The sequence below is a fragment of the Triturus cristatus genome, chromosome 5_1 (assembly GCF_964204655.1).
Source record: "Triturus cristatus chromosome 5_1, aTriCri1.1, whole genome shotgun sequence".
Lineage (NCBI taxonomy): Eukaryota > Metazoa > Chordata > Amphibia > Caudata > Salamandridae > Triturus > Triturus cristatus.
In genome coordinates this window covers 396,150,638-396,165,037 of record NC_140587.1, presented here as the reverse complement: position 1 = coordinate 396,165,037, position 14,400 = coordinate 396,150,638, and the positions used below count along the sequence as shown (strand labels likewise).

Here is a 14,400-nt window from a genome sequence, read left to right as displayed (position 1 = left end):
AAATCTGAGTTCAGCATAAGTTGGGGTTTTAAATTACAATTCCAGAGACACCAAACATGACCTGGTCGACAGAGGATGACAGAGCAACTTAGGCTCACTTCCAAGTGTCCAGGACTAGGATGGCACCACTTAGCAGGTAGGACGTAGAGTTGGCAGAGTCCTGGTGCACGGTTCAAGGTTGGTGGAGCCTTCTGTCCCCGAGGCTCTAGTCAAGAGGCCCGCCAACTAGCCCTTGGACTCACTTTTGGGGTCCTGGGTTCAACGGATACAGGTCTAGGCCTTCTCATCCATAGAACAGATGTCAGCAGGCAAAAGGTCAGCACAGAAGGGTAAGAAGTCCTTCAGAGCAGCGGTCCAGCAGAGTGGCAGTCATTTCAGCTGCACGACAGTCCTTATTCCTTGGAGAGTATCCAAAGGTCCAGAAGTGTACTGAAGAGTTTGTATCTGGGGTCCAATATTTATACCTGAGTCTTCCTTTTAAGTGGGAGAAGTGTCTTTAGGTTTCCCTTTGAAGTCTACAGGCATTCTGCCTTCCTTTTCCTGGCTACAGTCAAACTACTGGGGGTATGCATCCCTTTGTGTGGAGGCAGGACACAGCCTGATCAAGTGTAAGTAGGGCTGTGCCCAACTCTGCCCTCTCATTCTGTCAGTTACGGCCCATCCAGGCACACCTATGCTCTCTATTGTGTGTGGCTGTCTAGGAGGAATATTCAAAGCTCAACTGTCAGCTACACCCAAATGTGACCCAGGGATGTGTTTCAGGCACTAGATGGCTAAGGCAAGAAAATGCCAACTCTCTAAATGTAAAAAGAACTGTTGATGGACAGAATGCAGAACAATGTCATACATTCACCCCAGTACAGAGATCTGGGCCTAAATCCATTGTTTTTTTGCTCACCATGCCATTCCAGTTTGGACCCAGCCATATGCAAATCAGTCTTGACCCTGTGCCTAAAGGGAACAGTTCAGCCCGAACTGCCAGGCCAGGTCCTCCCTGGACTGGAAACAAGCATCCTAGGACCAGTTTCAGGGTTTCACCCCTCTTCAGCCAGGATAGCTTGATTCCAGTGGCATGGAGAGCACGGGACTCACATCTGAGCATACCCGTCCCACTCGGGGTGAAAAATGCAAAAAGAACTGTTGATGGACAGAATGCAGAACAATGTCATACATTCACCCCAGTACAGAGATCTGGGCCTAAATCCATTGTTTTTTCGCTCCCCATGCCATTCCAGTTTGGACCCAGCCATATGCAAATCAGTCCAGACCAACCCCAACCCCATCCTCTGCGGCACCCTCATCCTCAGCCCCCCCAGGCTATGGACCACCATTCACCGATGCCATTGTAGGCCTCATTGCACCGCAGGCTCTCCCATTCACTGACTACATCCTACCCGGAGACCTCAAGTTCCACCTGGACAAACCCAGTGACCAGAACACCACCTCCCTCCTGGGAAACCTTGCCAACATCGAACTCAAGCAGCTAGTCACCACACCAACCCACATAGCTGGACATATGCTCAATCACATCTTCTCTGCCAGCAGGAACTTCAACTACAGCCACACCACCTGACTCTCCTGGGACGACCATCATTGTATACATCACGTCTTCACCATGTCCACCGTACACCATCACTATCATCGACCCCCCCCTCGCAGCTGGATCAAGGCCACCAAAGAACTTCTCGTCGACTCCCTCAGCACCACTACTCCGCTAACGCTTACAGACGACAACACAGCAGTGCGCAACCTCCACCAATGTATCTCCAACTGTGCCGACACCTTAGCACCCCTCAAGAAAAGACCAGGCAAACAACACTCCAAGAAGGCCAACTGGTTCACTCCTGCCCTCCACTAGTCTAGACGCACCTGCAGACGTCCCAAGAAGTGATGAAGCCACAACATCAATCAACACCACAACACAGTCACCCATGCACCTTTGCGCAAGGGTCTCTGCATTGGCACATGGCAGCCATTGTGCTCCAGCGTAGGGGAAAAAAAAGACAGCGGGCTTATTCATGAGCTCCTTCTGACAGTTTCACCCCACCAGTGCGCCATTTCCTTGACCTACTTGCAGCGTGATTCTTGCACCACATTGCGCCGAATTTGCAAAGTGACGCATCTAGGCATATGCGTGTCCTTGTGAAGCCCGGTGCCAAATTATACCTGCATCAGGTATGATGTATGCAGGGTGTGCAATCCCATGCAACAAAGCCTCATAGGAGTGGCGCAGTGAAATCCATCAGATTTCATTGCAACAATTGTAGGATGCCACTACGTCAGTACCTCACGCCTGTCTCATGGCAGGCGTACGGGTGACACAGTGCCACAGGGATAGGCTGGCCCCATGCATTGCTGGAGTTGTGTCATGCTTGTGGCACAAATGCAGCAATGCGTGACTAGCGCTGACAGATACTTCAGGATTCTAGACCTATCTGTCATTAATTGCGACATGGAGCGCCATACAGTGAATACAGCGCATCCATGGTGTCACAAGAATGGCGCAGTGAAAAGTAGTGCAACACTGTTTTGTCGTAGTGATGCAGCACTTTTCATGAATAAGGCCCAGGAATGCGTCCTATCTTATTGATGGTGTGCATTCCTGCCCTGTAGTTTTGTCACAGGGCAGCGCAGGGTGCTGGTACAGGGCCTTGCAGCGCTGTCCAGCACCTAAACCATTTTGAAGACCAGCTATTTTCTGGTCTTAAAAAACTGCCTCTAACTGCAGTTAGAGGCAGTTTTTTTGTTTTTGCACCATATAAGGAATTCCTTGTAAATATCATAAAGTGGGGTTAGTGGCAGTTTTTGCACGGGAACGCCTACCTTACATCTCATTTCATTAACTCCTGCTAACAGAAGTGGCGATCTTAAAAATTCATGTTTTCGCCAGAAAACTTCTGCTAATTGAGGTTAGTGGCAACTTGTAAATAGGGCAATAAAAAAAGCCACCATAACGTCAAGTTGAAGCTAGCGTTAACTCCATGTACATATATATATTTTTTTTTACAGAGTTTTATATTGCGCGAACTTGACCCGAATCGGGTATCAGAGCACTTTCCATAGCACCAGTTGCATTACATGAGGACACATTCATTTTTGTTAGGCACGGGGAGATTGAGTGATTTGCCCAGAATCACAGGATGTTCAGCGTCATTGCCGAGACTCGAACCCAGTTCCCCAGATTCAAGGTCGACCACCCTAGCTGTTAGGCCAACTCCTCTCCCCTACAGTATGTTGTAAAAGTGTCTGGCGTACCATATATGGTGAGGAATGTTGGTTGCTGTCTTTGGAGTCATACATTACTTGTCTAATGGTTACCACAGGTGGGTCTTGACCTTACATGGACACAATGTGGCCAGTGGTGGACATGTTCAGATATCCGGCATGGGGAATGTGTGATCACTATGTGTGTTGGCTATGTGTTCCTCACTCATGTGGCATATGACTTTTATGGTGTTTTTAGGAACATGCGTACCCCTTCAGCCATGTGTGCTTTATTGGGGCAATCTCCTTTGACCCTTTGTAATGTCGCTGCTTCTATATGTGGGATTGATCAAGAGTTTTCTACCTGAGTGTTAGCCTGCCAGCTACGCACTCTCCCACCTGTGACCAATGAATTAGCAATCCCAGACCTTGGTCTGAGGGCCTGCTTGTTTATATCACGATTCTATTAATAATGATGAGATATAATTTTAATCGACAAATGCATTCAATTCCATATAAACATTCATCTCTCTATTTCCACATTAATACTGGCAGCCAGTGCAGTTTTTTTGAGTCAGTGGGCAATCAGATGTCTGCAAGGAATTTGTCAAATTAACCTCACTGCTGCAGTCTACACAATCTGCAGCCGCTCAGTTAGATATTTAGGAAGCCCCAAATACATGGCATTGGCATAGTCGAGCCTAGATGTTATTGTACCATGTACCATTGTTTTCCTAGTTTCAATTGGGAGGAACTTCAGGGTTTTACTTACAGCCTGTATCAAGGAGAAGCAAGTACCTGCTAGAGACAGAATCTGGGGGGGGGGGGAGGGGGAGGGCTGAAAGGACAATCTGTTTTCAAATTCAACTCCCAGATTTCTGGCTACAGTTGTAGGCTTTGGTGCAGGGCCTAGCTCCACCGGCCACCAATACTTGGACCAGTCTTCCACTGCCTGACCAAACAGTAGCATCTCCGTTTTATCAGAGTTGCATTTCAGGCAGCTCTTTCTCATCCAGTCAGCAACATGGAAGAGACATCTCTTAGATGCCAGCTGAGTTGCCTCTGTCTACTTGCCTCTGGATCGGATAAGCTGAATATCATCTGCATAGGAGATAGCTTGTATGCCATAGGTTTCAATCATAGGTGCAAGTGGAGCTAGGTAATCACTTAACAGGGTAGGGCTGAATGATGAACCCTGGGGACACCATAATGCAGTGCTTTAGATGCTGATGCAAATGGTTCAAGGGACATCACTTGCCCTCTTTAAGTGAGAAACATTGAAGCCATTGTAAACCTAATCCTTCTACCCCTTCTACTTCCAGCCGCTGAAGCAGTATCTTATGAGAAACCGTGTCAAACGCTGCGGACAGGTCAAGCAAAATGAAAATGGCTGGCAGGCCTTGGTCTAAAAAGGCACCTTGATGATTTCATATATTTTTCTAGCAGGTCTGTTTTGGTGATGAATCTTGGTCTAAAACCCAATTGGATAGGGTGAAGCAGTTTCCCCCTCAACTTTCAGAGAGCACAAAGAATCCAGGACCTGTGAGAATCGAACGCTGCCCAGGCCGATTATAGTTTGCTTTTTGTGGCACAAGCAGGCCAGACAGGTGATCACGGCAGCACAACTTCCAAAACTGTCATTAATTTACAAAAAAGCCAAAATATTAATTGCTGCAGACTTCTCTCAGGACACCATGATATAGCAGAAAATAATTCTGATGCAGAGGTTCGCTCTACGAAAGTTAAATATTCAATATGGCCTACTGGAGCCCATCTCGATACTGTCAAGCACAGGGAATTTACTGAGCTGAAAGAACTAAAGTGGTTCCTGGCAAGTTGGGAGACTCTTAATATCGACTCCTCTGGACTCATCAATGAGCAGCCATTGCCACACTCGCAGACCTCCGACAGGGCGGTGGGGGAGATGAACCCTCAGTCTGATTCAATGGCAGTGTGTTAAAGGCTGGAAGCAGTGACCAACAGATGGAAAGAAATGGAACCACGAGAGTCTGACAAATTCTGCTTTCTCCTGATGGACTGAGCTAGTGGAGGTATAGACACTGCAAAGGTGATGGGGTTACAGTGGCACCAGTTATGTGGTAAGATCTATCTGGGTATTGCTTCTGGTGTTTTTTCTCTTCAAATAGCAGGACTGAGTCAGTGACGGGGTGGGGCACCAACTTCAGCCCCTTGGTCTTGTGCTGTGTGTCTACACTGCGCTGAGAACCCTTTCATGCACTCACAGTACTGGCAAAGGTACGTACAGAGGAAGTATTGACTGCCTCAGGAGTGGACCGATGTTTGTTTGTACTGGTATAGGGATGCAGGAGAGCTGAGAGTTGGGAGGGCTAGCCTGCCAGTTTAAAGTAGTTAGGAATTCTTTGACACAGCTGTGGCTCAATTATATCAAGCTTGCACTTGTTTTCTTGTATAGCCATATTGGGATGGGGACAGCAGTATCTTCCAACATGAACTTATGTAGCTCATATTTGTTTTGACAAGGTCTTTGTTAATGCCTGCTCCTTGCCACCCTCCCCACCTTTCCTATATCTGACCATTCGATCCAGAAGTGTCAAATCCACAGGAGGGTCCATATCTCCTATTCGGACAAAGAAGACTATGAGTGGTGGAAGGTCCCTCAGGGACAGCAGATTAGCTCCCTTAATGGATGCGACTGGCCAAAGGACAGGACCTTGCGGTTCTGGCCTCTGACTGTGAACGGGATGTCCCATTATAATAGGAGAAAAACAAAATCTACCACACTTAGCCAAGAAATCTCCTGCAATTGTCCTTTAGAAAACTCACCTATCCCAATATGAGTTGGACATAATAAAACAGGGTTGGGTGGGCAGGGTGGTGAGTAGTAGCTCCACTGCTGGATGAGTAGGACATTCAGCACCCTTACTTGGTTCACAGCTTATACGAGGTGTGGAGTTGCTACCCTATTTCATAAGTCTCTAGAGTATTCCCTACTGTGAACCTGGACAGACCCAGAGGGAAGATATGTCTTTTCAAAGATAAGAATGATTAATGCACACCTAGCAGTAGGCTTGGTCTATGCTCTTAAGTCGAACAGGCTGACCTGTTTTACACTCTCGCCAGGGTGATTGGGGAGTTTGGTACAGCAAAGGTGATGATTGATGGAGACTGGAATTTAGCTATAGAACCATACACCGATAGAACCGGACTGATACTCAAACCAAATGCTAGAGGCAAAGCGATCTTGAGAGATTCGATGCATGATACTAGACTGTTTGACCCATGGAGACTGCTGCACCCAAAGGATAGTAAATGCACATTTGTTTCCTGTGTGCACAGATCATGCTGTTCAATAGATTATTGTTTACTGACTCACCCTGCACTGTTAGTGCTAAGGGACTGTGCAATTCTCAAGGGAGGTCTGTCAGACCATTCCCCAGTGCTCTTAGAACATGACCTTGGGCATGTTGTCCTAGTGCCCAAAAGATGGTGCATGAATATTGCCAGATATTAGCAGCCGGCTGGGAATCAGGGTCTTACTGACCACCTGCATGACTATCTGGACAAGAATAAAGATTCAGTCTCATCCTCCCACACATTGTGTGCAGCGGGGAAAGCCACGATGAGGGGCTTACTAATGTGAGACTCTGGTAGTTGGAAGAGGAAATTGTGGGATGAACAACACCAGTTGGAGGCGGAAATCAATTCCCTGAACAAACAATATGATCGTTGCCCTAGGCCACAATTCTTCTGCCACCTATAAAGGGATAAATTGGACTTAAATACGTATTTCACAGCTCAGGCGCAGCACGCGCAACTATGACTAAAGGGGAGGCATTACGAATAGGGTGAAAAGGTCGGCAGGTTTTTGGCCGCACAAATGAGCTAAATTACCTGGTGACCCACCCAGTAGAGATAGATGATGTTTTTCCCGAGGTTTTGTGACCCTTGTACAGCCCGGAGAGACTAGAGTGCATCCGTGGAGAGAAAGACTTTATGGAGAAGGACCACTTACCCACTGTCTCCAGGAAAGATTGTATACTTCTGGAGGGGGAAACATCAGAGGAATGATTGGGAAGGCAATCACAAACCTGTGTATAACAAAGGCCTGTGGTATGATGGATACCCCAATGAATTTTATAAACAAAACAAGGCACTGCGGGTCCTATTATATTGCATTAACATTTCAAGAAAGTGAAGGGTATACCAAGGCGAGAATTAACCTGATTCGGAAGGCACTAACTGTGTCACTTATCGTCCCATTTTTTTCGTATCAACCCTGTTCTGAAAATCCTCACCAAAGTCTTGGCAAACAAGTTGAAAAAATGCTTCAGAGCCCTAGCCATGAATTCCAAGTTGGAATCGTCCCAGGGCACTCCCCAAGAAACCACCTGCGCACTCTATCCAACATACTGTGGCAAGTGAAGGTGGACAACAATGACAACGTTCTACTCTCTCTAGATGCTGAAAAAGTGTTTGACAGGGTGGAATGGGGATACTTATTCCGTACACTGAAGACAGCAGGCTTGTGCCCGAACTTTAAAGTGAAAGTAAGATGATTTATTTTCCACCGGTGAAATGCACAGATTGACTGTTGGTTACATATATCCCAGATGTTACCAATCCACCGCGGAATGAGACAAGGATGCCCTTTCTTCCTGCTCTGCTTCTATTGGCCTTCCTATTTCTACTGACTGCCATTCTGCAACCAGAGCAAATAGGTATTGTGACTGCAGCAGGGCAAATCAAAATATTGCTGTACACCGATGATATCTCCTTAACAATTAGTGACCCGGATCTCTCAGGTCAGTGTCTTATTACTTTGCAGTCTTCTCAGGCTATAGAAATAACTGGGGCCAAAGTGAAGCCTTGTTGATCACCATATGTCAGTTACAGCAGATAGGCAATGAGTATGGCATCACATGGAAAGCATTAAGACTGGAAGACATGATTGTTGGTAATTTACAACTAATGATAGACAAGAATAACTCAGATTTTCAGTGCTGGTCCTCTCTCCAACTTTCATTCGGGGGTAGACTGCAGGTGATAAAGATGGTGACACTTAATTATGTGTTTAGGATGCTTCTACTCCCAGACCCCATAAAGACACTATGTTTTATAAATAAACACATCCACAATTTCATCTGGGCAGGCAATAAACCAAGGGTGAAATACTCAAAACAGTACTCGAACAAAAGGGATAGGGGATTGTACCTACCAGGCATGCACATCTACTGTCTAGCCCACTATTTGTCTCAGCTTTTAAATTTCTTAGACTGCAGCAATGACAAACAGCCCTGGAAAGTTCCCATGAATGCACGCCGTCAGGTCTAGGTATCCTGTATAGAGCGAATGCCTCGGCAGACACCCCACCACCGCCTACTGTGACGCTCCATGGAAACAGCCTGGAGGGACTTCCATGAACTGTTGAAAATACACTACAGACTAAACTTAGAAGCACCATTGTGGAATAATGCAGACATCAGGGTTCACCGACGAACTCAAGAGCTCCAAGAAGAACTGCCGAGCCCTCGAGAAAGTCTGGAGAAGGGATCCTACACCGGACAACAGAACCACCTTCAAGCTGGCCACCCGGAAGCACCACCAGCTGATCCGCGCCGCCAAGAAAACTGCTTTCAAGGACCGGCTGGACAACAACGCACACAACTACAAGGAACTCTTCAACATCGTGAAAGAGCTATCCAACCCCAGCGCAGGAAACAACGACATCACCCCATCGCAAGACCTCTGCAACTCCCTCGCTTCATACTTCCACAACAAGATCGCTGACATACACAACAGCTTCAACAACCAACCAACGCACACCAAGCCCGAACAACCACCCCTCACCACCACCCTCCACGCCTGGACCCCGATCAGCACCGAAGACACTATCCGCACGATGAACTCCATCCACTCCGGATCACCGACCGACCCCTGCCCTCACCACGTCTTCAACAAGGCTGACGCTGTCATCGCACCCCACCTGCGAGACATCATCAACACATCCTTCGACACCGCCACCTTCCCTGAGAGCTGGAAGCACGCCGAACTCAGCGCTCTACTCAAGAAACCCACAGCGGACCCCACCGAACTCAAGAACTACCGCCCCATCTCGCTCCTCCCGTTCCCAGCCAAAATCATCGAGAAGACCGTCAACAAGCAGATGGCCGCCTTCCTCGAGACGAATGGATCCCTCGACCCCTCACAGTCCGGCTTCCGAGCCAATCACAGCACCGAGACCGCCCTCATCGCCGCCACCGATGACATTCGAGCCCTGATGGACAACGGAGAAACAGCGGCCCTCATCCTCCTAGACCTCTCCGCAGCATTCGACACTGTCTGCCACCGCACCCTAGTACAGCGCCTCAGCAACGTCGGAATCCAGGACAAGGCGCTGGAATGGATCATCTCCTTCCTCGACGGAAGAACACAGAGAGTCCGTCTACCACCGTACAAGTCAGAGGCCACCGAAGTCATCTGCGGCGTCCCTCAAGGATCCTCACTGAGCCCCACCCTCTTCAACGTCTACATGAGCCCCCTCGCGGCCATCGCACGCCAACACAACCTCAACATAATCTCCTACGCCGACGACACCCAGCTGATCCTCTCCCTGACCAACGACCCCGCCGCCGCCAGAGCCAACCTGCACGAAGGGATGAAAGAGGTAGCCGAGTGGATGACGACCAACCGCCTGAAACTGAACTCGGACAAGACGGAGGTCCTCATCCTGGGCTCCTCACCCTCCGCCTGGGACGACTCCTGGTGGCCTCCCGCCCTGGGCACCGCACCCAAACCGACAGACCATGCACGCAACCTGGGCTTCATCCTGGACTCCTCCCTCTCCATGACCAGGCAAGTCAACAACGTCTCCTCGGCGTGCTTCAACATCCTACGCATGCTACGGAAGATCTTCTGGTGGATCCCCACCGAGACCAGGAAGACCGTCACCCAGGCCCTCGTCACCAGCCGACTGGACTACGGCAACGCCCTCTACGCCGGTACCACCGCCAAGCTCCAGAAGAGACTCCAGCGGATCCAGAACGCCTCAGCCAGACTCATCCTCGACATCCCACGAACCAGCCACATCTCCGGACATCTGAGAGACCTGCACTGGCTCCCCATCAACAAAAGAATCACCTTCCGCCTCCTCACCCACGCACACAAAGCCCTACACGACCAAGGCCCGAGCTACCTCAACAGCCGAATCAACTTCTACGCTCCCAAACGCCACCTCCGATCAGCCAACCACGCCCTCGCCGCCGTCCCCCGCATCCGAAGAGCGACTACAGGAGGAAGGTCCTTCTCCTACCTGGCCGCCAAGACCTGGAACTCCCTCCCGACCGACCTGCGCCTGACCCAAGACCACCTCTCCTTCAGGAAGAAGCTGAAGACCTGGCTGTTCGAGCAGTAGCTGCACCCCCCCACCCCCAGCGCCTTGAGACCCTACGGGTATGTAGTGCGCTCTATAAATGTCTTTGATTGATTGATTGATTGATTGATTGAGGGTTGGGTGCAAAGAGTTACAATGGTCCACTTTGGAGACCTGCAGGATACAGTCACTAGGGAACCCTTTAATAATGGTGTGACCAACAGTTTCCAGATTTATGTATAGATTTCAACCTGCTACCGACACAATGGTGGTGGTATAAACAGTTACAGCATTGTCTGCGAGCCAGGCTAGCGACTACCCCTGCAAACTTGGCTGCATCCCCGGTCCATAAATACCTGATGACATGGGGGAAAAGCAAGAGTACCAACTAGTATCAAATCCTCATTGATGCACTGTATGCCAATCTCACCTGTCTATCTGTAAAGGATTACTGGCTAGAGTGCCTCGGTCTGACCAACATGGACGGCGACTGGGTAAGTCTAACAGAAACCTATGATCGTGCCATTGGCAAAGCTAGACTAAAATGAATGTATTTCAAAATACTGCACAACTGGTCCCTATATAGGCTGCAAAATGTGCACCTGATCCCTTGCAACAACTACTGGAGATGTCATACTGCAGGGTGTGATATTACACACGTGTTATGGTCCTATGTGCAAATGCAAGTGTATTGGGCATCAGTTTGGGACACATTACATAGCACCAGTATGTATTCTATTGTGAAGTCTGCCAAGTTGGTTTTGTTGCACGATGCCTCATTAACTGAAGAAGCTACCCCTGAGTGGCGTTGCTGGGTAGCAACAGCATTGATTGTGGCCAAATTCTGTGTACTCCACTACTGGCACATACCACACATCTCGACTCATGCTGAAGGTACTAGCGAGCTCTTCCGACTGGTCATGTATGAGAAACGTATATTTAGGCACCAAGACCGCTTATCAGTGTTTGACAATATCTAAGCCCCCTTTCTGGATGTCACTACACCGCAGACTAAGAATGACTAATGTTGTCTGCTGGACTAGACAATGCCTTGCACATGGAGTAGCCCATACACACACTGGATAGACCCACAGACAAGCTCAGGACCAAAGGTAAATCTAGGTGAACACATACCTCCCCTCAACACAAGTCTACGCATTTGTATCACTTTGGAAGCCTTACCGGAGGACCCCTCCCTTCTCTAGCCTCTCTTAGAGCACGCCTCTATTATATGCTAGGGACTATACAGTAGAATGTTATGATAGGATAGGATGTGGGCCAGATGTACGCAGGGAATGGTTTGCTATTACGAAATAGTGAATTTTTGTGATTCGCTATTCGGTCATCGCAAACACCAATGTATAAAAGTGTGCTTTACACTTTCTGTGATTCCCAGTGGGTCGCAAATAGACCTACCTCATTAATAATCATGAAGTAAGTCTCAGTTTACGACCCATTGTGAATTGTAAAAATCACAGTGATGGTGGCCTGCAGGGGTAAGCAGACCACCATGTTTGTGATTGCTTTTAAATAAAGCAATCTTTTTTTTAATGCAGCCTGTTTTCCTTAAAGGAAAATAGGATGAGTGTCAAAAAGAAAAGGAAAAGTTTTATTTTTATTTTTTAGGAGTAGGCAGGGTCTGTGGAAGGGGTATTCATAGAATGCAATGGAGAGGCTCTTTACAATAAACGACAGGCATGCTGACTTTAGAGTAGTGTTAGGCGCATATGCCATATTGGGTCTGTGCCACATGTGGCTAAGGACATTCTGTCTCTTCTCCCCCAAAAGAGCATTAAACTATTAAAACATGGCTGTCATCTGAAATCATAAAAATAGATAGATAATTAACAAAATGCTTGCATTTCAGTTGATTAATACTATCAAGTCTGCTGTGTGGCCTGCTCTGCAGCCGCCGCCCCATGGCTACACCTCCCAGCATGACCATGATCACTGACAATCAGACTTGTCAGGCACTTCAGGGGTGCGTGTTTCGTTATAAGTAGTCTGTGAAAATTGTGTTCTGAAAAATGTGTTGCTTTTGGAAAGTAGGTTTTTGTCTGAGCCGGTTCTAAGGGCCATATGTACATAGAAAGTTGTGATTTCCAAATTGCGATTCTTACCAAATCGCATTTAGAAAATCACAATTCCTAGTGTAAGAAAACTTACAACTCTTAAATAGCGATTCCTAGTGGGTTGCAAATTGACCTGCCTCATGAATATTAATGAGGTAGGTCGCTGTTTGCGACCCACTAAGAATGGCAACCATCACAGGGCTGGTGGCCTCCTGGGGTCAGCAGACCACGATGTCTGTGATTGCTTTTCAATAACGCAAACTTAAAAAAAAAAAATATAGCATACATTCTTTAAAGGAACATGGGATGCGTTTCAAAAAAGAAAATGATACGTTTAAGTTTCATTTTTGAAGACCAGGCAGTGGTCCATTGAACCACTGCTGTCTCTTAAAAAATTGTTATTTTAAAAGGGAAGGAGTCCCATGAGGACCCCTTTCCATTTGCGAATGGGTCACCACCTCTTTTGAGGTTCGGTAAAATATTAATGTTTTGCGACTGGAATTTGGTCATTTTGCGACTGGAATTTGGTCACAAAATATTAATACATCCCATTCAGATTCGGTATTTGGAAGGGATGTCCCAAACACACCCCTTCCAAATACCGAATTGGTATTTATTTGCAATTGCAAATTGCGATCCAGTTAACATGTTACTGAACCACAATTTGGCATTTATGTATACCAAAATACTTTTTTTGCATTTTCAAACTGGCCAATTCTGCACATTGCCCATTTGCGACATTAAAAAAAGTTTTGTACATCTGGCTGAAGATTATTTGTGTGTTTGCAAATGTGTCTTTAACCTTTCCTCCTGTAGTTGTGATAAGCTTTTAACAAAACATGAGCTACCATTACTGCATGTGTGCTTGCGTGTGTGTAAACTTCGACAATGTGTATGTTACTGTTAGACAGTAGTTATTTGTGGTGCCTGGGCAGGGACTGTGTGTGGCCTACAGACACTGGCTCTATGGTGTGTTCGGACCTCTACTGATACCCTGCTGCTGCTATGCTCCTATCCCGGTTGTACGCCATGGCCTCTCTCTTCACCAGTGTAAACCATTTCTGAGAGCCCATGAAGGGCCAGTGCTGCATCTCTCTGGATGCAGTGCGCCTGGAGATCCATGACCTCCAAGAGCAGGTGGAAAACTCTGAGGCTAGACCGGGAGCCTTCAGTGGGAATGGGGTATAGAGTGGCAACTTCTGGAGGCAGGAAGAGCTTAGGGAGTGGTGGAGGGTAAAGAGGGATTTACTATATTGACACTGCGATGCAGGGGTGGTTGGGTTTACTCGGTGCTAATCCCCCGTTGGGGTTTGCACTGCTCACCATCCGTGACAGGTGCTTCCGTTGTTGTGAGGTATTGGGGCGAGGGGGGGAGTTCAATATAGATTCAGTTTGTTGCCTTAACCCGATGCACAAATCTCAATATCCCAGGAAGATGTTCTCCTGTTTCACTGCAACATTATTATTGATCATTGCACGCTGATGTTGCCACAGACGTATAAGGCCCCACCGGGTCAAATACAAGTTGTAAGCTGTAATGTTAGGGGCATGCTAGACAGGGTTAAGCGAGGCGCGATACTCTGTCAGGCAAAGCGGATAAAAGCAGTCATTCTGCTGCTACAAGAGACACATCTCATGGGCATCAAAACACCCTGTCCTGCCCGGTTTGGCTATGTACATGTATTTAATGCGGGCTTCGTGAGGGTTTCTAGGGGAGTAGCAATTCTAGTACACCATAGGATACCATTTACACTCACACGCTCGTGGATAGAT

At 47.6% G+C, this 14,400-nt stretch overlaps 1 protein-coding gene across 1 annotated transcript in view; it reads left to right on the top strand.

Moving 5' to 3' along the window:
* The window catches only part of DCSTAMP (dendrocyte expressed seven transmembrane protein), a 183,490-nt gene that overhangs the window by 26,827 nt on the left and 142,263 nt on the right, over positions 1–14,400 (top strand). The window lies entirely within an intron of this gene.